The sequence below is a fragment of the Grammomys surdaster genome, unplaced genomic scaffold (assembly GCF_004785775.1).
Source record: "Grammomys surdaster isolate TR1022 unplaced genomic scaffold, NIH_TR_1.0 126546, whole genome shotgun sequence".
Lineage (NCBI taxonomy): Eukaryota > Metazoa > Chordata > Mammalia > Rodentia > Muridae > Grammomys > Grammomys surdaster.
In genome coordinates, this window is record NW_021621338.1 from 15,099,956 (window position 1) to 15,123,539 (window position 23,584).

Sequence of the window (23,584 nt, forward strand, 5' to 3'; positions counted from 1 at the left end):
TGCTCTATAGACCAGGATGGCCTCAAACTCACTGAGATCTGCCTGCTTCTGTTTCCTGAGGTTGTTTTGTCCCAGGCTGACCTTGAACTCAGAGATCTCCTTGCCCTCAGTCTCCTGGGATTAAAGGTGTGTACTACCTTGCCTGGGCCTAAGCTTTTCATGGCCACTAAGCCTCAAGATTTCCATGCCAAGATCCAGGTCAGAAACTTTTGTCTTCCAGCCTTAAGATCTGGATCACAACTGAGCCCTCCAATTCTGGATTGTAGTTCATTCCAGATATAGTCAAGTTGACAACCAGGAATAGCTATTACAATCTACCCCTTGTTAACTTGACAAATAATATCTCACATCCACATAAAACAATAACAAGGCCATGAATACGTCTAACATGATATAACTATTCCTCAAAAAATTGCAAATGCATTTGTAAATTTACAATGGGGCAGTATCCCTTGAAAACATTCTTTTAGTATCTCAACTTAAATGCCAATTGATGTTAAACAAATTGGAGGAAGCACAAACAGCTATACAAATGTGTCCTTAGCAAAATACAACAGAAGCATTCAAATTACTTTATAATCCTTGTTTCTGCAACTGGTCACGTGGTCATGCCCACTCTGTATTTCCTCCACCCTCAGCAAGCACCTCAGCAGGTCTTGGCTCTTTTCCTGGAGGAATGACCCATACCTTTATTCCTGATGAGTCTGTGTCCTTTGTCATTCTGCTTTTGGATTAGGATGTTGCAGTTTCCCTTTGAGTTTAATCACAGTATGTGGTAGTACTAAGAGACACCCTAAGGGATCTCCTGCACTCTAGACATAATCCTGCTTACCTCCATTGAGAGGCAATCCAATTTCCCCATCTGGCTCTATCACCACTACTTACACTGTTATTCTTTTCTTAGCCTGTTGGTTTAAGGGCATTAGAAGCCCAAAATGACCAGGGGCAAGTCTGAGCTTCCAGTTCAATGGAATGTTTATTGTGGCTCCTGGTAGGAGCACTCCCCCCCTCTGGAACCAAAACTTCTAGGCTAGCAGAACCTGTTGTGGCGACAGGAAGCAAAAATTTTCCTAGAGGGTCACTAGGAGTGATAGTGACTGGAACTATTCCGTTTTCTACCCCATTGATTCCTGGACGGATGGATCCTGGCTATGGAAAAAATTGTACCATATATCAGACGCTGATTCAAAGCATATACAACCTTCTGAAGAACTGCCTCAGCCCTCCATGCTGCTGCCAACTAATTGGTGCTATAAGTGCGTCTTCAAAATGCCATTCCATCTATCAGACCAGCTGCTTCAAGATGATGGGGAACATGGTAAGACCAGTGGATTCCATGACTGTGGGCCACTGTCAAACTTCTCTGGCTGTGAAATGAGTTCCTTGGTCAGAGGCAGTACTGTGTGGATACATGACAATGGATAAGACATGTGGACAGATCTCTGCAAATGGGCAAAGTCCATGGATGGTGGTTTTGGCAGAAGCATTACATGCAGGAAAGGCAAATCCATAACCAGAATAAGTATCTACTTCAGTAAGAACAAAGCATTGTCCTTTCCATGGAGGAAGTAGTCCAAGGTAGTCAACCTGCCACTAGGTTGCTGGTTGGTCACCTCAAGGAATGGTGCCACATCTGGGGCTCAGTGTTGGTCTCTGCTGTTGGCAGATCTGGCATTCAGCAGCAGCTGTAATGAGGTCAGCCTTGGTGAGTAGAAGTCTGTCTTGTTGAACCCAAGCATAACTTCCATCTCAGCCACTTTGTTCATGTGCCCATTGAGCAATGACAGGGATGGCTGGAGAAAGAGGCTGATTGTCCACAGAACGGGTCATTTTATCCACTTGATTACTGAACTCCTCCTCAGCTGAAGTCACCTTTTGGTCAGCATTTACATGGGACTCAAATATCTTCACGTCCTTTGCCCAGCCCCAGAGATCTATCCACATACGTCTTCCCCAGATTTCTTTCTCACCAATTTTCCAATCGTGGTCTTTCCAAGTCCCTGGCCATCTAGCCAATCCATTGGCTACAGCCCATGAGTCAGTGAACAATCATACATCTAACCATTTCTTCTTCCAAACAAACTGTAATACCATGTGTACTGCCCAAAGTTCTGGCCACTGTGAAGGTTTTCCTTCACCTGTATCTTTCAGGGTTGTCCCAGAAAGGGGTTGTAATGTTGCAGCTGTCCACTTGTGTTTGATGCCTGTATAATGTGTCATTTTCCATGATCCATCTGTCTTCTGCACTGGCCAGATAGGAGAGTTAAAGAGAGATGTGGTGAGAATCACCACCCATGCATCCATCTTTCAAATCCTTCATGGTGGCAGTAATTTCTGCAATTCCTCCAGGAATATAATACAGAGTTTGATTCACTGTTTTCTTTGGCAGAGGCAACCCAAAAAGCTTTCACTTAGATTTTCCAACCATAATAGCCCTTACTCCACAGGTCAGGGAATCAATGTGAGAATTCTGCCAATTTCTAAGAATATCTATCCCAATCATACATTCTGGAATTGGAGAAATGACCACAGCATGTGTCCAGGGAACCTACTTACTGGACCTACCGTGAGTCAGACTTCAGTCAAAACTCTATCAATCACCTGTCCTCCATAAGCCCCTACTTTAACTGGAGGGCCACAATGTTTCTTGGGATCTCCTGGGATCAGTGTCAATTCAGAACCAGTATCCAATAGACCCCAGAAAGTCTGATTATTTCCTTTCCCCCAGTGTACAGTTACCCATGTAAATGACCATAGGTCCCTCTGGGGAAGTAATAGAGAAAGGCTAACAACAAAACTTTTAGGTATCTTATCAAGATCCTTCCTCAGGGGAACCTGGCCACTCCTTCATTCAAGGGGTTCTGGATCTGCAAACTGGCTCAAGTCTGGAAATTGTTTCACTGGCTGAGATAGCCTTTTGCCATCATCCAATGTAGCCTTTCTTTCATTTGAGAATTTTTCTGTTTATATAGATAAAACAGGTATGTAGTAGGCTTCTTATCTATTTCATGCCTAGAAACACCATGACTAATTAGCCAGTATCAAAGGTCCATGCCATTATAAATTTCACCTCTCTTGTACTGATCATTATGGGTTAAGTTATTATAAACATTGTTTTATCTATGCTGCCAATTATAATAACTATGATCACCTTGTCTTTGGCAATTCACTGCTGACATTTGGCCCTTGCTACTTCAGGGCCCAATTAAACCCACTGCATTTAATTCATCCATCCAGTTGAGCAGCAGCATCTCCAACCCTAAGATCTGGCACAAGGAAAAGTGCAAACATAAAACTCTTCAAATGTGCTGGTGCCCTCCTCACCAGTTTGTGTCTTACAGGATTCGTGAAGGGCGAAGCTTCTGGGCCATCCCATTATGTTTTAAACAAAGTATCCACTCCAGTATAGCAATTTCCCTGAGCCTTAAAATCCCTTTCTCAACACTAATCCAAGGGATATCAAGTAGGCCATCTTTTGATAAACGCTTCAGTCAACCAAACAAACTTCTGACATCTTTTTTTAACTCTGCAAACTTCCATATTAAACCCAGAGTCTCCACTCAAAGGGCCCATGCCAATAAACTCTGCCTGATCTAGTTTTATGTTCAGTCCACCATTATCCCACACCCTTAAAATCCATTCCTACACATATTCCCCAGACTTCTGCTTGAATGAATCAGCAAACTCATTAAACTCCTTAGTAGTGTGGTGCATTTCCTCACAGACTATACTTGCGCTACCTCCCCTACCACAACATTGGTCAGCTGTGAATGGGAAGAATCTAGTAGTTTCTCAGTCCCACAAGGCTAGTTGTTTCAGCTGGTCTTATGTAGAAATAGATTCCAATAGAGTTGCTGGCAAGTAAGTCCAAACAGTCGAAGAGTGAGTCTTCCTTTTTCCAGTGTCCTTATGTAGGCCTCTGGCAGAAGGTATGGCCCAGATTAAAGATTAACCATGCCTGGATCTGGGACTAGCTTTGTCTCAGGCTGATCTTGAACTCAGAGATCTCCTTGCCCTCAGTCTCCTGGGATTAAAGGTGTGTACTACCTTGCCTGGGCCTAAGCTTTTCATGGCCACTACCCCTCAAGATTTCCAAGCTAAGATCCAAGTTAGAAACTTTTGTCTTCCAGCCTTAAGATCTGGATCACAACTGAGCCCTCCAATTCTGGATTGTAGTCCATTCCAGATATAGTCAAGTTGACAACCAGGAGTAGCCACCACAATGGCCCACACCAATATATATATGCACCACAAACTGGAATTAGTGGGCTATTTAAAAAGGAGGTAAACACAACATTGAGAATAAGTGGGGAAGTGGATCTCAGAAGCAATGCAAGGAGGAATGGGGTGAACATAATCAAAATAATTATGTGCACACATCAAACTCTAAAAGAATAATACAAGTATTTGAAAGAAGACACAGGCGATACTACACCTGGGTGAAGTACATGGGGATACATAAAATGTACATATCCCCAATATCCACCATATACTTAAACTCACCAGGGATATTATATGCTATATCCATCCACATCTGGTATCTCATCTTCCTGTCCACTCTTATGTCCTCCTTTATGGCTTCTCAACAATTTGCACGTGGTAATCCTTTCTACACCCAAACATAGAGGAACGCCAGGTCTTTTCAGAGTCAGTACTGACCATTCTCATACTCTCTTTTCTCATCCTGCAAGGTTTTTGTGTTGTGCTATACCCTCCTGTGTTGTTATTGCACAGTTTACAACTGACTGAGTTCTGCCTTGCCCTTTCAGTGTGCTACATCACATTACTGTCCTTGTCTTCTGTAATAACAACTGTTCTTGCCTGCTTACTCTAAATAGGCACTGGAGATGTTCTCAGCTGACCTAATGCTGTAGCCCTTCAATACAGTCCCCCATGTTGTGGTGACCTCCAGTCATAAAATTATTTTTGTTGCCACTTCATAATTGTAATTTTGCTACTGTTGTGAGTCACAAATACCTGTGGTTTTTTTTTTTTTTTTGATGGTCTTAGGTGACCCCTGTGAAAGGACCACTCAGCCCCCAAAGAGGTCATAACACACAGGCTACAAACCTCTGCATTAGAAACTCAAGTCTCCAGATTTCTACTATTTACTTTTGAGGGTGTGCATGATGTGTAATTTGTACTTGTGTTATGTGTGTGCTCCTGTGGGCAAAAGCACACATGTGCCAGGAACATGTACAGAGATTAGAAGGAAACCTAAGTCAGTCCTTCCTTGCCTTCCGTTTTGAGAAAAAGTGTCTGTTATCTGTGACTGTCTGTGCCAGACCACCTCCTGTGATACTGCAGGGATTCTTCCTGGCCTTTCTGCCTTTAGGAGCACTAGGATTACAGACATACTCTGCAGTGTCCAGGGTTATGCAGGTTCTTGGAATCTGAACTCAGGTGCTCACTCTCTCTCAATGTTCTCTTTATCCACTAAGCCATCATCCAGAACTAGATTTTCAAGGTTCAAAGTCTGCTGATACATATTTCTCAACAAATGTAACTCGTAGTTATTTAAAAAGAATCATGAACTTTCATTTACTAACAAATTCAAAACACACTGGATGACTGAGTATAACTTAGATAAGGGCAGCAAATATCAGCTCAAGTCTTTGCATCTTAATGATTTCACCTGTTCCCTCAAATCAGGAGCTGGCACCTTACCCTGTGGAGAACAGCATCTGGCCTTCTCCTCAAGAGAAACCAAACCAAATTATGCTTACATTAGACTCCCTGGCTTCTGACTGTATCTCCTTATTTTCATAAGATTTTAAGCTGGTCATAAAGCTCTTAAAAAAAAAAGTAGCAGCTGTTCAGCTATCAGAAGAGAAACCCTCACAGGTAGGTTAGGGACTCTATGTAGACACAGCCGTGGCCAATGCTAAACATAACTACCATGTGTTTTGCTAAATAGACCAAGCTAAGTTTTCAAAGCACTCCTCTTTCCAAGATCTGGCTTTAGGCCAGAGAAAGCACACTTTGTTTCTGAATGAAAAGAGTAGGGTGAACAGCTCCATGGAGTGAGGCTGCCCATCGACAGACAGACAGACAGACAGACAGACAGACAGACAGAGACAGAGACAGAGACAGACAGACAGACAGACACACACACACACACAGATACAGGGAGCTTTGGATAACAGAGTCTTAGTTAGGGTTTTACTGCTGTGAACAGCCAACATGACCAAGGCAAATCATAAAAACAGCATTTAATTGCGGCTGGGAGTTCTACATCTTCATCTGAAGACTGCTAGCAGAATACTGACTTCCAGGAAGCTAGGATGAGGGTCTAATAGCCCACATCCACAGTGACACACCTACTCCAACAGGGCCACACCCTCTAACAATGCCACTCCCTGGGCCCAGCATATGCAAACCATCACAGACAGTAAAAGAAAAACATTGTAGACATAGATGGAGTGGATGGGGTAAGCATATAGAGTAAGAGATAAAAAGGGATAAAAATGGGAGTTAGGGAAGACAGAGAGGGAAGGAGTTTGGTAAGAGAGGTCAGGACATCCTCTCTTACTTGTGACAACTGACCCCCAGGGCAGGAGGATAAGAGGAGGGAGAGTGACAGAGGGAGGGCTGTTCCATCTAGTTTCAAAGGGAAGGCAACCACAAATACTGAATTTATAACTCTGAATTCATGTTGAGTTGTTTTTGTTCCCTAATTACAAGTATTAAAACCCAGGTATAAATAAAAAAGAAATGAAGCAAATAATTACACCTTTTAATCTCTGCTTTAATAATAAATATTTGATATTAAGAATACAACTTTTGGGCTGGAGAGATGGCTCAGTGGTTAAGAGCACTAACTGCTCTTCCAGAGGTCCTGAGTTCAATTTTCAGCAACCACATGGTGACTCACAGCCATCTGTAATAGGATCCAATGCCCTCTTCTGGTGTGTCTGAGGACAGTTACAGTGTACTCATCATATATGTGTGTGTGTGTGTATATATAATATAATAAAGAAATGAAAATCTTAAAAAAAATACAGCTTTTTTTAAAAACAATATTTTTAAAGGTAGTTTATGAATCCTTAAATTTTGTGAATTTTTTTAATGCTAAACAACACTGAACAGAGTTGATATGATTATTAAATACACTTTTTACAAAAGAAACCCAGGGCTCAAGTGAGTAAAGCACTTGACCCCACCACATGAGGACCTTGGTTCATACCCACAGAACCTACATGAAATAGGACACCATGCTTCTGCAATCCCTGCACTCCTACAGCAACGAAAGAGGAAACAGGAGCTTCTAGGCAGTTAGTCTGGCTCTCACACAGTGGCAAATGAGGTGAGAACCAACACTGAGGTACTCCTCTGACTTCTACACTTATGCTATGGCACATGGATACCCCATACTCGCTCACATACACAGAGAGACAGAGACACAGACAGGCAGGGAATCCAGACAGAGCTCTTAAAAAAAAAGTCTATTTAGAGTTCTAGTCTCAATTTACATATCCAAAACACAGCAAAGGATACCACCATTCATGACCACTGTCCTTTTCTTAGTGAACTTCATGCAAACAGGATAACAGCTATAAAAAAAAAAAAAGCCTCTTCAACTTGGGTTCTTTTCTTGAATCTTACTAAATGTTTTACTGTTCTTTATCATGTAAGAGACTAAGAGATGAGACATCTATGCAGAGCCAGCAGCAACCTGTGCCAAGCACAAGTGCATTATAGGATTTCGGGGACTATCTCAGTCTGATCAATTTCCTAACACAGTAGTAAAATTCCCCAGTCTGATACGGGTCATAAGTGGAAAAAATGTTAAAGATAGTATCTCTTGAGTACTATAGCATAGCTATACAGCGTACTACAGACTAGCAGTTAGCCTCCATGACTACTCGGCTGGCAGGAGGCTTCAGACTCCTACTGCTACCCAGGACCCACAGACAGTATCCTTGACCCAGGAGAGGTCAAGGTTGAAACCTTGCATTTGGCTGCAGTGACTGTATGAGGGCTCAGCGGAGCTTCTCTGCAGCACTTGGGGGGCAGGAGCCATGCACGTGTGCTAAGCCCTCTTCAGATAGCAGCTTAGGGAAGACTTAGATAGAATTCATACAAAAGTATATAAATTTACAACAAAGAATGTTTAGTCAACCAATTTTGTTTTATAATTTTAAGACTTAGCTTATTTTCCTGACAAGTCTCAAGTTAAACTCAGGAAAAAAAATGGAGACAGCATGGAAGAAGGTAATCATAGTATACATTCAACCTAGTAAGGTTGTCAAGCCCATGACTTTTCTTTAAATGCAACTCATACTTCAAGATACTGCCAGGGAAAACTAAACAGTCTGTACTCAGCATCAGGCAATGTATAAACTCATACAGTCTCTGAAGGCCTCACTCCAGAAATGTCCCACCACCATCCTCAGTTAAAGCGAAGACTTAACAATCAGCCCAACACCTGCTCATAACATGTCAAGTATATGAAAAACACACACAGATTCTTGGCCAGGCCTATAACATGTAGCAACACATTTTACTGAAAGCTCAGTTTAGAATCTCTTTCATTCGTAAGATGCCCCTTCACTGACTTAGTATAACTGTTTTCATGTCCAGGTTAAAAATGCAATGTTATTTCCAATGGGGCTCTCCACCAACCCCAACTGTCACAATTCACTCTCAGCCTGCCAAAGACTGCATGTAAAAGCATCACCTGTCTCATCTGCCCTTCCTTATGATAATATCCTTTTAAGGAATATCCGAGACAAAGACCTGCAAAGAGGAGTAAATCATGACCTTCAAACTCCCAGTAGTTCTTTCTTACACATCAACTCTGACCTGTACCAGTGTTCTCCCAAAAGTTGTGCACAGCAGAGTCATGCTTTAGCCCTTTCATTAACTCTGTCCCCACTTGGTTTATTACTTACCAGTATACTATGTTACATAAATGTACCAACTGATGAGGACAATGTTGGCTTTAGCACTGTCGCAAGCAGTATTTATCAAACAATGACTTAAATTTAATTTAGAAGTTCATATTTATTTTAATAAAAGCACGTGGCAGCCCATAGCAAACTCTGAGCATGGAATGAGTACACCGGGGTTTTCTATTTAACAATGTCGCATCACTTTCACAGGTACCAGCTTTTTCCTATTACTATCATCTCCTTTCAAAAGTACTCGAATGTATCTGACTAGCAAGCACAACTAAATTCCGGTCACTATTATCACAGGTTCGCTTCAGTTCTCATCTGCTTTCTCTTTGATTCTGTTTCTTTTAGGTTCTCCTGGCACATGAGACGCTCTAGAGAAGGTCTGATGCAGTGTAATTGCTGAAAAAGACGCCAACTGGGGGCACTGTCCTCAGAAAATTCAAATTTAAAGTTGAGGAATCCAGAGCTGACCTCTGGCATGCAGTGGATCAAAGAACAGTTAGCCAGAGTCGGGCTGGGAGGCAGCTTCAGAGTGTGTTTAGGTGGCTTACAAACAGCACTGGAGAACACCAAGAGAGAAAACTCTTCACACAAAGCACTTGGCATCATTTCCACTAGAGAGATTTAAATGAAAGGGATGATTTCAATACTGGCTGCCCTAACAAATTAGTCTCCAACTGCTACCTCTGCCAAAGCATTTTCCTCTCCTCTAATATAGAGGTACTTTTAAAATTAAAACGTAAGTGGAAAGTGCAGAAAAGAGAGTCATTTATAGCACTTGGGCCACTTGAAACAACTTTTCACCAAAGGTCTATAATCAAATTATCAAGCTCCTCAAGTCAGTGCTTTATGAGGAAAATAAAGGCCTCACTAAAGCCTCTGGGCCTCTTGGCATTTCCACATCTCTGGGTAGGGCTCACACTGCAGCACACCATTCACTCTGCTGCATGAAAGAGAACAGATCACAAAGGGCAGATTACAAGGGAGAATGACTCCACTGGTGGGGGAAGGGACAAGCGTGAATGGACTGTAAATAATGTTGCTAAGAAAGGAGAAGGAATATGGCAACCTCCAATAATCCTCCTGCCAGGAATGCTTCCCAAGAGGACTGTCCTTTAACTGTTTTCAAGTATGTGAGAAATACAAAAACCTTACAGGGCATCTGTGGGAACATCTCCTTTGCCTGCTTAACTTGTAGCTCTCTGAAAGCATTTGTAAAAACACTTTTAATAGGTACCCAATACCCAATACAGTCCTGGAAATAACAGAAGAAGTGGTGCGTGTGAGCATCCTGATCACTGGCTGGAGTCTAACACCTCTTCCTCCATGTCACTGCCATGACACACCTTTTCAGAAGGAAAACTGAATGAACACTCTGGATGGCCATCTGGTTTCCTGAAGGCATTCTATGTACACTTCTGCAATCCTGGCATAGACTAAGACTTCTACTTGAGGGCTACTGTCTCCTCAGACAGATGACACAAGGGAGAGAACCTTCTGGGAAGAAACTGCTGTACAGCTCTGAAAAGAACCCAATTGTCTTGATGTTTAAGGCACCACTGTGATCTAGGTGCTGTTGACTGCATCCACTGCCAATCCATGAATAACAAGCTGGCTAACGCTTCTATTTGCAAAAGTCATAGGGCCTTCTTTCTCTCTTTGCTGTCCTCTGGAAACTAGGTGCTATGTGAAGGATACTGTCAGAGCAAACACTGTGCCTAAGGTAAACCGACCTCTATCATCAAGTGGACCTTCTATCACAGTACTCCTCTGAAGTATTCCCAATCCTCAAGTATCAGTGACAAGAAAAGGGAAAAAATAAATGAAAGGTGAAACTCTCAAATCCATGAGTCTCTAGGTACAACTGTGTGTGTGTGTGTGTGTGTGTGTGTGTGTGTGTGTGTGTGTTTAAAAAATACAAAAATAAAATAAGTAAATAGCCTGGTTATTTACACCTGTAATCCCTATATTCAGGAAGCTGAGGTCAAAGATTCATCATGAGTTCCAGGCTACTGTGGGCTATATAAGCAACTTCAGGCTACTTTGCTATAAAATATAAGTTTTATATCCACAAGTGGAAAGAACATTAGAAAAAAAAAACCCTAGTAAACATGATAATTACATGAGTTGATTTGTTTTTATTGCTTTTTACACCTCTGTTTTTTTGAGCACAGGGTTTTTCTGTGTAGCCTTGGCTATCCTGAAATTTGTTCTATAGATCTAACTCTTTTTACTGCTTTTTCAAGGTGAAACTTCTGTGCAAGCCTCATCTTCCCGTCAAGATGAGGAGGTTCTACTCTAAGAAGCTAGGGACTAAGAGGAGCCCCTGCTGAGTGCTGTGCTCAGTCTGTCTCAACAACCTCCAATCCTGCAACCTCATTATGCCCTCTTACTCTGGACAGAGGACAGCAAAACCTAATGAACCACAAGATGGTAACAGCAAACCCTCACTACTTAAAAGATGCCCACCTCTACACCCATCAGCCTGGAGTGAGGCTGGTGTGCTTCCTTGGTGAGCCTACATAAAGCCCTTTTTCCTAAACGGAAAGTGTCTGCTGTCTACAAATGAAAGGCACCGGTGACAGCAAACGAAACCAGAGATCACGGTGCTAACCCTGGCAGTTTTAGACACATCGTATCAGCAGCATTTTGATTAAAGTTTCAAGATCTATTTATATTTAAAGTCCTATAACTGGGGACCTGTTTTAACCTGAACTGAAACCAACCAGTCAAGCTCATTATTTGAAGAAGGCATGAAATTTGAGCCCAGTAAAAACTGAAGAACTTGTAGTCATCTTCTTCCCGACCCCAAATAATTAACAAAGTTCTGTTGGTGTTCTAACAATACAACTAAAAAAAAGTCAATATTGGAGTCAGAAATCATAATTTTATTCACTCCATGTTAGCTGCTAAATGACTTTTCCAAGGTTCCTGCTTGTATTTTGAAGTTGTTCTTCACACAGTCTTCTGTTCGAAATTTACTGTGGATTTGAAGTACTGGACAAAACAGCTTTCAAACACATTCTACAGGAAACACTGAGCTGTCTGTCATGAAACCTCACTCGCCACAAGATTAAAAAACAAAACAAAACAGAGGGTGTTACAAGGCTCTTCCATTTTTAGAGGGGAGTACCCAATGCTGTCTCAGGGTTTTGAAATCCCGGAGCTGTTTGTTTGGTGCAAACCTCAGCATTTTCTAAGAGTTAATAGCAAACTCAACTCCTGGCTGCATTTGAACTTTGGCCAGATCACTCAAATGACATTTCAGAATGGCTCCTGCGGACAGCTTGCCGCAGCTAATCCCTCTTGCTGAGATTAGCACTGATCCCCAGCACTGCAGAGCTCCCTCCCTCGAGCACTTGAGCAGCAGAGTCCTCCCCTCCAAGCCTGTTAGCAGAGCAGGACAAGTGCCAGAAAGAAGAGACGTTTCCATAAACCCTTCCAGGCTCGGCCCAGCTCTATGCTCCTGAGCAGAGTCCTAACCTACCTTCTACAAGTTTATTCAGAACCAGGCCCCACGCCAAACCCAGCTTGTGAAGACTACCAGGAAACACTCACCCAGCGGAGCTCTTGGCTCCGTGAAGAGGAAGGGCTGCTCTGAAGAGGCTTCTGACTACCTTCTCTTCAGAGCTCTGCTGTGCTTCAGTGCAAACCTGCATCATGATGTGGGTCTGCCCATCAACTCCAAATATGCTCCATGTTTGGGCTTATGTAACATTTGCTACTACTGTAGGAACCACTTGAATTACAAAGGTCCTGGCAGATCAGGAGGAAACAGGGGGTGGAGTCTAATTTCATCTAATATGGTCATAGAAGGCATGCCAGCTGGTATAAATTAATTCCTCTAAGTCAGTGATTCTCAACCTTTCTTTCCTCATGTTGTGGTGATTCCCCAATAATTAAATAATTAAATAAATAATAAATAAAGTAATAAATAAATAAAATTTTTGTTGCTACTTGTAACGTCAATTTTGCTACTGCAGAATTATAACGTAAATATCTGACATGCAGAACATCTGATGTGTGGCCCCTGTGACAGGGTCCTCCAGACCATAAAGGGTCATGACCCACAGATTGAGATTCACAAAATTTGTCCGAACTGAAGGTGGCATTTATAAATACAGTCTGCTGAAATGTCAGTTACTCACACTGTCGTTATTTGACTGACTTTAGAGCTGCAATATAACTACTAGGATTACTCTTTTTAAGAGCATAGGCTCACTTATAAAATCTGTGTGATTATGATACTCCTATAAATATCAGTAGCCTTTCCCCTAGACTAGCTATACTCTCGAAGGGTCCTTCCTAAATCAAGTAACAATAATCTGGACCGATTTTGATACTTATTTTCAAATTCTGCACAATACAGTATGCTTATGCCTGCTTGGGCATCCAATCCCTAGAGCCGACACAGAGAACTTTACTCTCTCTTCTCTTCCCTTCCCTTCCTCTCTTCTCTTTTCTTTTTTCTTGTTTTTTGAGACAGGGTTTCTCTGTAGAGTCAGTCCTGTCTGTGCTGGCACTCTGTAGACCAAGCTAGTCTTGAACTCAGAGATCGACCTGCCTGTGCCTCCTGTTGTGCTGGGATTAAAAGTGTTTATCATCTTCTTCTACTCCTAATACGACTGCCCTCTGTGGATCCTTACAAGCAAGTGATGCTGGCTTGGCTGTCCCTATCTGAGCACCATGGCAATCTCTATACAACTAACTATTCCCTTTTTGCCAGCTGACAAACCCTACTGTTAAAGAGACATGCGAAAGACTGCCAGCTGATCTGAGCTTTAAGGTAACAACGACTCAGAAACTTGGTACATCAAAATGAACACTTTTTAAATGTAAAAAGATGGGAAAAACCATAATTCTTGTATGACTGGGTGAGTGTGTGTGAGTGTCAATGTGTGGTGTATGTGTGAGAGAATGTGTATGAGTGAGCAAGAGAGCAAAAGTAAGAGAAGGGGGGTATGGAGGGAGGGAGGGAAAGAGAGAGAGAACAAGAGAAAGGAGGGAAGTGGGGGCAGGGAGGGAGAGAGAGACAGAGACAGAGAAAGAGAGAGATCAAGCACAAGAGCGAGCTCTAGGTCTGCTTAACAAAAGTCATTAATTACTTTGGTGCAAATGGTCTTACCAGAAGGCAAGAGAAAACGTGAGACACAAGTTCTAAATTAACTCTGAAAAAAAAAATTGCCACACTCATTACATTAACCTGGGTGTGAAGTTCTCTAGGTGTGTGTGTGCTCAGGAGTGAAGCAGTGTAGTCACATGGTAGTTCTTTTTCTTTTCTTTCTTTTTTTTGAGAAATCTCCAAACTGGTTTTCATCATGGCTATCTGCACACTCACCAACAATATATTCCTTCCTCTCTAAATACTCTCTAACATTGTTGAGATTTACTGATGACGGCCACTCTGACGAGGGAGTGGTAATGGTATCTCAAAGTAGTTGTAATCTGCATCTCACTAATATCTAGAAAAAAAAATGGACAATTTAAAAACAGCCATTGTCCATTTGTGTTTTTAGTGTGTGTGTGCGTGTGTGTGTGGCTTTCTAATGTCCCCTTCTGTATATGGTGACAGTGCTAGTAAGAAAAAAAAAATCCCCAAAACAGGCAATCTCTGATTGCTCTGGGCCTGAGGGTACTGTGCATTACTAGGGACGGTCTAGCCTGCTTACTGCCTACTTTATTTTGAGACAGTCTTGCTACGGATGAGGCTAGCCCTGAAACAGAAGACCTCCTACTTCAGCCTTCAGAACAGCTGGGATGTAGACATGTTCATGCCTAAGAGAAATAATTTGAACTTGTTCTTTTACTATGTTAGAGAAAGCAGGAGTGATGGTGAAGACCAAGGAGAACATAATTTTATAGACTGACAAGCCGTACATAACACAAAAACTAAGAATAAAGTTTGCACTAAAGCTTAAACACTACTTCTCTACGCTCTGGAGAAAATCCTGTTCCAGCCAATCCCAGCTTTGCTCTTGCTGGAAAGCATTACTATTGCTTACATCATTTCCCACCAGTGTTCAGAAAGCTTTTTTGGGTACTTTTTGTTTTTGATTGTTGCATGTTTTTCTTATGAAAATAATTAAGGCACATTATTAAAAAGATGAAAATATCATTTTAATGAAAGTAAATAATATCCTTACAGACCAAAAATTCTACAAGTGCCGTAGTTACAAGGTCATACACATTAACATTCTACTGTAGCTAAGAGTAATAGTGTGGCCCCTCTCCTGGGCACTAGCACTCACAGCAGCCAGAGGGCAAAGAGAGACCAGTCTGAACAGTTTCAATTCAAGGGAAAGGATATTGATTCACCTGGCATCATGCCTCCTCCTACAGGTAGGGGGCAGTAAATCAAACAATGCATGCACTGCAATACCAAGTACACAGTGAGGCACTTAGTAAGCCTTCTCTATCACTGATTACAACCAAGGTGATAGACAGCTTTTGAAGAAACATAAGAGTAAGAGTAACATGTAAGTCTGTACTACAGAAATTAGTCTGTCCTTCACAGACCTTGGGATTTCCTAAACAGCACAAGTGTCACCCTGTGTTCTACAGAACAACAAACAAGCTGTTGGCAGTTATGAAATACTATGCTCCCATCACTGGCAGCAGGCAGTTCTTCATCTTACAAGAACATGGGCCTCCACTAACTCCACTGTCTCAGCAGGCCAGGCGGGTTATAATTGGCCTTAATTGGCACTTAAAGCAGCTTTAACATTCCTTAGCTGCTGCCAAGGAACACTTGAAAGGGGAAGAAAGTATTTTCAAACTTGGAAATACCAAGCAATTCATTCAGTTGAGGGCCTCAAAGACTGCTATCTTAGAATCAGGTTAGCTTCACCAAGAAACAGAGCTATGCTATTATGCAATGCTCATTAGGAGAGGTGGGAAATGAAGTTTATATGAGATAATTCACCTTAGGGGCTAATCCTACACAGTAGCTTTGCTCTGGCTTACCTCTTCTGATCTTTCAAGAGATGGCTTTTCAGGGCCAAATCACACTCTTTATGAATGTAAGGCAGGCAAATAATACATTACCCTCATGGTCTGATTTACAAGGGTGTGTGAACCACTGTCTGATCCCTGAGTTTTGTTATCAATTGATAGACAAACATGAACATTATTAAGAGATAATCAATTACACCAAATGCAAAGAGGATGCTGAGACCAGAAAAACTGTGACATATTTCCTTGGTCTTGCAATTATTAATCTTGCTGAATGATCATTTCATCCTTAAGAGGCTGGCTAAACACTCTGCAGGAACAAATCCTTGAGTGAACAAATCCACTTCCTTACCCAAGGTAAAAGCCGTACAGAATGTACAGAAATCCCCTACAATGCTAAGAATTACTTTTAATTGTTTGAGTATTTTAAAGTCACTCATTTCATTTTGAAATATTTCTTTGCCTTATATGATTAAATATTACCTAGCCTTAGAATGTATTCTGATGTACTTGCAATAAGAAAGCATACAAGTTGAGAAATTGTCTTCAAACTCAAAATATAATTCCACTTGTGTGACTGTGTGTGTGTGTGTGTGTGTGTGTGTGTGTGTGTGTGTAAGAAACAATGTGAGATGCTTTAGAAAAGTAAATAGAGATTCAGAAACTAAATCCTTTACCTCTACCTCTAGTAGGGTTAATATTCTCTATGGCCAGTAGCAACAGACACAATGGACTTCCATCCTTTTGTAAATCCATCTAGCAGCAGCTGCCATCAGTTCTGACCAGAAACCCTTTCTGAGATTCTCACATATCACACCACCACTACTTAAATATATGCCCAAGAGTGGCTTTGTTCAAAGGACCAAAAGCAAAAAAATAATATGGAAGCCTATCACAGGCTGTGAAGTGCAGCACGGCCATTCTTCAAGAGTAGCGGGGACTGTTAAAAACCAGAGGACAGGCACCAGATACTGCTAACTAGACAGCAGAAATGTGAATAACATGAGCACTTTGTAACCCTGTTACTAAAGTGCCTATTAAGAAGACTCCTAGTTCTTTATGAGAAAACAGATACATGAATATTAAGTAATTTATTTGCTTAGAGGTTAGGGCGAACTATTATATAGTTAGAGAAGTCAGGAAAACAGAAAAAAAAGACTGAAATATAAATAGCATGTTTGGGATTATTTCATTTTGCTTATTTACATAAAAATGTAACACATACAGTTCTTTTATGAGACGGGTTTCACTCTAGATCCCAGGTAGCCCTTGAACTCATTATGTATCTTTCCCAAACCTCCAATTTGGAATAATCCTCCTGCTGCTGTCTCATGAGTGTTGGGATTATAGGTGTGCATCACTCCTCCTGGCTGAGTTTACATATTTAATACACTCATCAAAATAACTTTTTTAAAGGTTGTTTAACAATTTCAAGTATAAAAAAATTCATGGGCTGTCAAGATCACTCAGCAGTACCTGCCAAGTCCACAGCCTAAGTTGGATCTGTGGGACCCGCATGGAAGCAGGAGCAAATCCACTCCTGCAAGCTGCTCCTAGACTTCCACACATACTGTGACTGTGGCACATACACACCCAACACAAACATATACAAAATAAATAGATTAAAATGTGGTGATTTAGAAAATTCTCCATAAAGTGAACTTAAAAAGTCTGAGATGGGTGGAGTCTGCTGCTGCATTAAACAGCTGCTTCACTGAGCTTTTCTGTTGGAAGTATATTATGGTAAAGGAACACAAAGGAACACATCAGAATCACAAAACAATGTGGCCATTTATAATGCTGGCAAACCAACACGTTAACTTTATAAATCTCACTATAAATCTTTAATATTAGGAATTCTGACAATTACATAATTTGGCATAGCAATTACAAGAAGCAATGAAAACTAATTTTACTCTATTTTTTTTAGCATCACAGAACATGGAATTGCACATTTAATTCATATCAACCATCAGACACTGACCACACTGGCCTCTTCCACTGGCCAGCAGGAGGCTCGTCCACCAACGGCTCCCATGGCTTCCACTGCATCATTTTTCTTCCAGATTAAGTTCATCTTCAGCCTCAAGAATCGCCTCTTCTACTTAGCCACCCTGAAGCAAGTCTTCTCATTTTTTAACATCTGGTTGTGCTTTGAGCATATCCAGTTTCTCATCGGTCATCTGTGCTATTTTCTATAGGCTGCATGTTTAGGGAAGTGCTTCAGAAGATCAAGAATGTTTTTATACAATATTGCTAGCCTCTTGTGTGGAGTGCCACACACAGTCTATCCACCAGGTCAATAGTCTTCGTCAGCACACCTGCTATGACAGCACCCCTCTACATTTTATTTTTAACTCCAAAGACAGTACATGTCAGGCCTTACATATTGTATGACTAGGAACTCATTGTATTTTAACTAAACAGTTGTATATATTCTTTGTGGGGACATGTGTGGAGGGCAGAGTACAACTTCTGTCAAATCAGATCTCTTATTCAACCATGGGTTCCAGAGTTTAAAATCGTGTGATAAGACTTATGGATTTTATTTTTTTATGATGAGCTTCCTCAGGGGCTTTTAATTTATTTTACCCTTTTAAGTTGATATAGTAATTACTACCACCATCATCACCCAGCTTTAGAATATACAAGGTGAAAAATATGTAAAAATACTGAGGTTCTTTTTAAAAAGTGCTCTCTTTAGATGCAGTAGCATACCTTAATACAGTGCAGAGTCAAAAGGAACAGACTAAGAGAGCCAGTGCTCCCTTCTTCCCAAGCAGTTTACCTCGGAGGCTGGAGTCAGCATATGCCCTGGAAGGCAGGGGGTTGCACAGTATAGAAGCAATGAGGACCCTACCTCCTGGTCACATAATAAGCCCATAGGTTAGCAGGGTTCTAGAAAGGGCACGGATACAGTCAACTAGCCATGTGAAATGACTGGGGTGGGGGGCGGGGAAACTGCATAGCAAACATCCCACCACAGACTTTTCTCCACAATGTGCCCTGTAAAATCTTAAAAACAACCCATCTTGTAATAGCTAGTGATTTATATATGTAGTAGGCAAGTCAAAATTGCCACTGAGTTTTGACACCACACACATACATACACACACACACACATGCATGCATACTTTTTTAAATTATTAGTTTATCATGTTATCTTTATAACACTTTTTTTATTTGATATTTTATTTATTTACTTTTCAGATGATATTCCCCTTCCTCATTCCCCCCACCCATTAATCCCTATCGCATCCCTCCTCCTCCTTTTTTGCCTTTATACCGTTTAAATTACATCCAAGTATTAAGGTCAGTTCTAGGTTGAGGAACTAGCAATACAATAGATGCAAATAGCCCAGGAACAAGGAAGACGATAAACCCAGATAATCAAAGAACATGCAGGACAATAAACAGAGTCCTGTGATCACTCCTGTGATCACTATTTCTAAGGGCTTATCAGGATGATGAAAATATGGAGCATACTTCTCTGTCCTAGCAACACAGGATTTTACAAACAGTTTCTAACCATTTTGACTTCATTATGTTGTAACTAATAAACAAGAATTACAAATACCTAAGTGTATGTATTTTGACACAAATGCCTTGTGAACAATGTGCACGTGCATGCACAAATATTGTCAAAAATTTACATTTGTGTTATTTTAGTGACCCAAATCAGAACTGTCAAAGAACTCATTAAATCACTAGAGCCAAGTCCTACTTACTAGCCTAGATTAGACACCATGTAGAGAAACAATGTGTTGAAATACTGACAGTTTCACAGAATGATGGTTCTTTGAAAATACTGCACATGGAAAGCAAGCACTGAAAAGCCCAATGCTCACTGACGGAGAACTGGTTAAATTGATTACAATGTACTAATAAGATAAAATAGACAGCTTTAAAAAAAACACACACAGCAGAGCAATGTCATTAATATATAAACAGGTTTGTAAAGAGGTAAATTTATAAGAAATCTAAATGTTCATGGGTAGATATGTAGGCAAATATTCTTTTGATTGGAGTCTAATAACAACTTAAGAGCTTATTCATCAACTGGAGCTCGGAAAAGATGGAGGAACTTGATTCATTAAGACTGCAGTTACAGCCAGGCAGTGGTGGCGCACGCCTTTAATCCCAGCACTTGGGAGGCAGAGGGCAGGCGGATTTCTGAGTTCGACACCAGCCTGGTCTACAGAGTGAGTTCCAGGACAGCCAGGGCTACACAGAGAAACCCTTTTTCGAAAAACAAAAGAACAAAAACAAAACAAAACAAAAAAATAGACTGCAGTTATGTTACTGGTAAATTTTTTTTTAGCATGTGGATTATTACCCCAATAATAATAATAAATTTAATCATATTCTTTTCTCTCCTCTTTAGTGGATCTGGGAATTGAATCCAAGTATTTCTTTTTCTTAAAGACAGGGTCTCACTATGTATCCCTGACTAGCCTGGAACCTTCTATGAAGACCAGGTTGACCTCAAACTCAAGAGATTGAACGGCCTCTGCCTCCAGAGTGCTGGGATCAACTATGTCCACTACCACACCCAGCTGAATCCAAGTCTTACGAAGGCTAGATACCCCTTAGATAAAATCTTGCTACTGATTAGAATATGAGAAGCTCTCGGAAAATATATACATGTTTCTTTGTTTTCTGACTTTTATAATTAGATTACTAACTAGGTTTATGAATAAAACAACAACAACAACAAAAAAAAACCCAGTAACAGCAAGAAAATAAACACAAAAGAGCTGAAAAGAATAAATCATCTTCCCAAATTTATCATCATTTTTTCCCTACCTCTACAATCTTTAAAAACTCCCTGAAGGCTGAATAAAACACATCAAAGGCTTTTCATTCAAGTCAGTACACTTGGCTAAAATGTGAATGCCCATACACAAACTGAAAGCTCAAGTCAATCATCCAGCTCCTTAAACCAAGGTGCCATGAGTCATTCCCCAGGCTTTATTCCCCATGGGGCCCCTACCTACCCATCAGCAGTTCTTGCTGCTTCTACTTCCAAAGCAGATTTCAACTCCAAATTCACCACTGTGCCCCAGCTACCACAATCCTCAATTCACCAACCGCTTAAACTTAGCCAGCGAAAAACAACACACTGATTTCTCTAGTTCCCTGTGTCACTCAAGTCTCACCAAGCAACCCAAACTAGAGCTTGACACTTTTCAACAGTTCTCCAGTGACAATGTATGTACACTGTTCAATCTGACTGCTCCCACATCATGTAGAATCTGAGGCATCACCTGACCTGGTCTGCCTTTTCCAATGTCAATCCAGACTCCTTTTCTTCTTGGTACACTGTTCCAAGAAAGCCTCCGAGACTTTCTGCCAGCCCACTCCCATCCTAGACTTATGTACTTGCTGTTTCTGCTGCATGAAACATCTTTCCTCCAGATATCAAATCACTGGATCTTTTTCACTGCAGAGATGAAATACCAACTCCTTACAGAAGCTGTCTTCAAACACTCATTTTGCTGTGGCCATTTTTGTCTCTCCATTGTACCTCAACAGAATACATACTGCTTGATATCAGAGTGACCATTCTGCTAACAGTACACAGAAATCCCTGGTATTTAATAGGCACAAGATATTTGTTAAAACATGAATAATGTCATTGATGATTTAATGTCTTCTAAAGAAAATCCCAATGATACAGATATTAATAAAAGCAAATATCAATAACAGAAAAAAATCAATACATTGTATAACTAGAAATTAAAATGTCCCTTTCAAATACCATAAAGAACATCAGTGTAAAGTTCTCTACTTATCACATGACTAAGAAAGAAAGGTACGATGACATTATCTAGAATTAGGACACGCTCTGATTTGACACAACTGACCTTGTCTGCAAGTTTTAATCAGCACTATTTGGCTTGTGGAAAAAAAATAATGAAAATTTGTTTTACATGTTATTAAGTTGCAAAGAGTGTAGGTCAAACCATCCTCCTGGACAGACTTCCAGAGACAGTAAGTACAGCATCGAACAATGTTTACCCTGACATCCATCATTCCTGTTACATGCCTGTTCTGGTGATCTCCTTGTCCCCCTGAAGGCTGGGGAAAGGCCTGGCGCATGATTTTCTGCTCTACACTTGTTATCCATTTATTTATCAACAGTAGGAAGAATCTCTGAAGAGCTACACGATGTCTTCTACAAAAAAGGGAACTTAGCTTTGGCTATGAGTTAAGTACAAAGGCAAAAGAGAAATCCAGTGGCTTTGCTGACTCCAGCCTCTACTGCGGAATCCAGCATCTACCTCCCATCAACTGCATCTTTCAATTGCTAAAAGTCTCTCTGATAAAGCCAGTTTACAATACTGATCCAGCTACTCTAAAAAAAAATTAAAAAAAAGAATGACCTGAGACAAAACATCTGTCACTAATCCTAAGAGTCTAGGACATGCAGAACTCATTATGTCTTCTCGGGCTTTCCTTATAACGCTCTCCATCTGTATTATATGCAAGAGAAATAGGTGGCTTGGTACATTTTATCTGTGCCAATGAAATTTAACTTTAGACTTTCATCTGTAAACTAGGAATAAAAGAGAAAATGAAACAATCTGTATAAAAATGCTTTAGAAGTTACCAAGTACTATTAAAAATAATGAGTAATCTGTGGATATTAGATATTTCAATTAATGTCAATCTTAAAAAATATTAGTTAATCAACAAAATTTTAAAGTAGAAAAAGACTCAGATTATAACTATTCATTGGCAAAAAATTTGCTTAGAGTTAAAAAACATTTTTTCCTTTATTCAAAAAGTCACCAAAATATTCAAATAAAATAACACATTAGATCACCCCTAAGTCAGTGCTTCCTAAATCTAAATCCATCAGATTAAAGGGGGTGGTTGTTCTCAGAGTAAACATCATTTTACTGTTGTATTAAAATTCTCTGAAGTCAAGTAACTAGCACAAGGAAACCTGGAGTGATTTCTCCTGAGTAATTACCCACCATCTGATGAAAATGACATTTTATTGAATGTAATTTATGCTGGCAACACAAAATATAAAGCACCCAATTCATTAAGCAGAAGACTAAGTGGAAAAGGCTGCAAGATCGCAGCAATGGTCAGACCAACACTGCTGGAATGTAGCCAGGAGACAGCTAGATTATGACTGACATTTGTAAACAGAGGTCTGACACAGGCCTGACCAATGGACTCACACCCACTCACAATGACGAGTATGAGCAACTGGTGGACAACAAAGATACTGGCATGTAATCCATCCACAGAGCAAAAGAAGAGTCTAGAATTCTGCTTCCAAAATCTGTTATTTCCAAGGAGTAAACTTCTAAAACATCAAAGGAAATAAAATCCAATAGCATAAGTTGAGGTTTCTCAAAACTTAAATATGATAAACATTAGCCTGAACTGTTTCCTTTAGAGTTTTCTTTGTGAATGTTTTATACCAATAAAAAGTGGTTTAATTATGCTAATTAAAATATGCTAAGTAAAGATAGAAAACTACCATCTGATGCAAATAAAAGACAGGATGCTGTTGATAATTTACTTTAGTGTAAAGATGCTGTTTTAGATCCTTCACGTTTGTTTTATTTCATGTACTTCAAGTTCAGCAGGTAATAATCACTAACATGATTTAATTTCTCATAAAAAAACTACTTTAAAGAAAAGTAGTGAGTGAAATAAAACTAGTTTAAAGAAAAGTAGTAAGTGAAATCAAGTCAGTAAATAAGTCAAAT

The 23,584-nt window shown here is 40.4% G+C and overlaps 1 protein-coding gene and 1 pseudogene across 1 annotated transcript in view; both read right to left on the reverse strand.

Annotated features, from left to right (window-relative positions):
- Positions 1-23,584, reverse strand: part of Atxn7 (ataxin 7) — a 108,743-nt gene that overhangs the window by 26,650 nt on the left and 58,509 nt on the right. The gene's annotated exons all lie outside the window — the stretch shown is intronic.
- LOC114614904 lies at positions 17,817-21,953 on the reverse strand (annotated as a pseudogene).